This window comes from Bison bison, unplaced genomic scaffold, assembly GCF_000754665.1.
Source record: "Bison bison bison isolate TAMUID 2011002044 unplaced genomic scaffold, Bison_UMD1.0 scf7180017864063, whole genome shotgun sequence".
In the NCBI taxonomy this organism is placed as follows: domain Eukaryota; kingdom Metazoa; phylum Chordata; class Mammalia; order Artiodactyla; family Bovidae; genus Bison; species Bison bison.
The window spans coordinates 5,702,004-5,704,527 of NW_011494635.1; the positions used below are offsets into that span (position 1 = coordinate 5,702,004).

The 2,524-nt window shown below is 37.0% G+C and overlaps 1 long non-coding RNA gene across 1 annotated transcript in view; it reads left to right on the forward strand.

The window, feature by feature from the left end:
• The window catches only part of LOC104986003, a 12,397-nt gene extending 10,630 nt beyond the window's left edge, over window positions 1–1,767 (forward strand). Inside the window, exon 3 of the long non-coding RNA XR_824983.1 lies at window positions 1,548–1,767. This is a non-coding gene — a long non-coding RNA (uncharacterized LOC104986003). The remainder of the gene's footprint in view (window positions 1–1,547) is intronic.
• Window positions 1,768–2,524: the final 757 nt, after the last annotated feature.

The window sequence follows — 2,524 nt, forward strand, 5'->3', positions numbered from 1 at the left end:
TTGAGTTTTAAGCCAATTTTTTCACTCTCCTCTTTCACTTTCATCAGGAGGTTCTTTAGTTCTTCTTCACTTTCTGCCATAAAGGTGGTGTCATCTGCATATCTGAGGTTATTGATATTTCTCCCAGCAATCTTGATTCCAGCTTGTGCTTCATCTAGCCTGGCATTTCGCATGATATACTCTGCATGTAAGTTAAATAAGCAGGGTGACAATATACAGCCTTGACATGCTCCTTTCCCATTTGGAACCAGTCTGCTGTTCCATGTCCAGTTCTAACTGTTGCTTCTTGACCTGCATACAGATTTCTCAGGAGGCAGGTCAGGTGGTCTGGACTTCCCATCTCTTTAAGAATTTTCCACAGTTTATTGTGATCCACACAATCAAAGGCTTTGGCATAGTCAATAAAGCAGAAGTAGATGTTCTTCTGGAACTCTCTTGCTTTTTTCATGATCCAACAGATGTTGGCAATTTGATCTCTGGTTCTTCTGCCTTTTCTAAACCCAGCTTACAGTATTACACATCGTTTCCCATGTATGTTTATATATATCATATTACTTTCCATATATATTACACTCCATAGTCTAAATGATGCTATAACACAGAGCATGATGGATGCAGAACCCCCCTCTCACTCACACAACAGTTTCCTCTTGTGCCCCCATCTCCATGCCATTATTAAATTCTGTGAATGTTTTAGTGTGTCTGTTGATTTTCACAATGAATCTTTAATCTCTCCTGAGGGTAAGGTTTAGGTTTTATTCATTTTTTAGGCCACACTTCTGCAATACTTTGCACAAAATGAGCTCTCAATAAACACTTGTTAAATAAATTGGGTGAAAACCAAATATTAATAAAAAATATTTTGATCAGAAAATCGCAATCCTCTTACCACTTGGCATGTACTATGTTTAAATTATCAGCAAATTTCAACCTCAGGTCAGTTTGTTTAAATCAATAAATGGAAAATGCACCCTGTCCATGGTCACATAATATAAATAGTGGTTATGTGCCCAGCAAGTTCCAGGAGTTAGTGATGATCAGGGCAGCCTGGTGTGCTGCAGTCCATGGGGTTGCAAAGAGTTGACTGAGTGACTGAACTGATACTGATGATGCCCTCTGTAGAAACTGATCATGATTTTTAAGAGCTGTAAGAAAATTTTAAATTTAAAAACCATGAGAGGAAATGTTCACCTAGAGAGTATGGAGGAAGAAAAATTTTAAATATCTGTGTTGTCATACTGAAGTACAAGCCCATCTTGAGTCTGTATTAGAAAATGTATTCCTTACCCATGACTTAAATTACTTGATACATATCTGACATTGCAACCCTGAGACACTTTAAAAAATTAAGCTATATACTCACAAAATGAAAACAAATACATGTGGCTGCTTATGGAAGAGCCATGTATCACTGACCACTGCAGATCAGACATTAGATGGACATCGAGAATATACACCCATCTACATAAATAGAAACAGCGCTACAGGAACAGATATATTTATGTCTTCATAAATGTTCTTCTATCCTTTGCATTCCCCTCCCCCAGGACACACAACGTGAATTACACAAGCAGCGCAAGAACCCACTAAGCAAAGCCAACATTCCTTGGATCCGAGTGTCATTAATCATGAGTGATCTTGGGCTGGTGACTACTTGGCTTTCATAATATGGGGGACGATACCTTTCACCACCAGACAATGGAGTTTCTAAAGAGAAATACCTTTCTTAAGAATACAGAGACAACAAGAATGCTCCTACGATGGGGTAGATGATGAACAAACAGGCAAAAAATTGTAGATGACAAGATTTGTTAATGTACAAAGTGAAAACAATTATGTGTGTGTGTGTATATATATATATATTTTTGTTTTGTTTTGTTTTTGGTAAGTAACAAAATCACAATTTTTGATAAGTTCATCAAAGAGGAGATACTTGTCTGGAATTTCACCTGGTAGATTTCCATGGGACTCAATACAAACTTAAGAACTGTGCTGACCAAATACCTCCTAAGATTAATATTTTAATTTGTATTACATTGCTTTTATGGAATGGAGCATTATTGGGCTAAGACACATGGAACAACTACTGCACCATCATGCATAATGAGCTACATTCAGTAAAGAGGTTTTTAATTATGCCATTGATGGAGGTTAAGGAATAATTAGGGACAACTCAGTAAGTACCTTTAATCCCACCACACAGTGAAATCAGTGCTTTGGAATCAAAGCCTTAAGGCTAAATTGTGGTTGTGTGACTCATTGAGTATCATCTCAGCCTTTCCATTTTACTTTTAGACACAATTTTTCTCATGTTTAAAATCATGCAGCAGAACTGATAAGGTTCAAAGCCTGCTGTACATTAGATCATATTTTATAATAAAAAATGATGTGGCTTATACTGTGGGATTTCCATAAAAATAGGTCTCCTAGACAACAAAAACATATTTAGGAGATTAAAACACATAAAACAACTAAAGGAATGGGACTTCCTTGGTGGTTCTGCAAGTAAGGCTCCCTGCTCCCA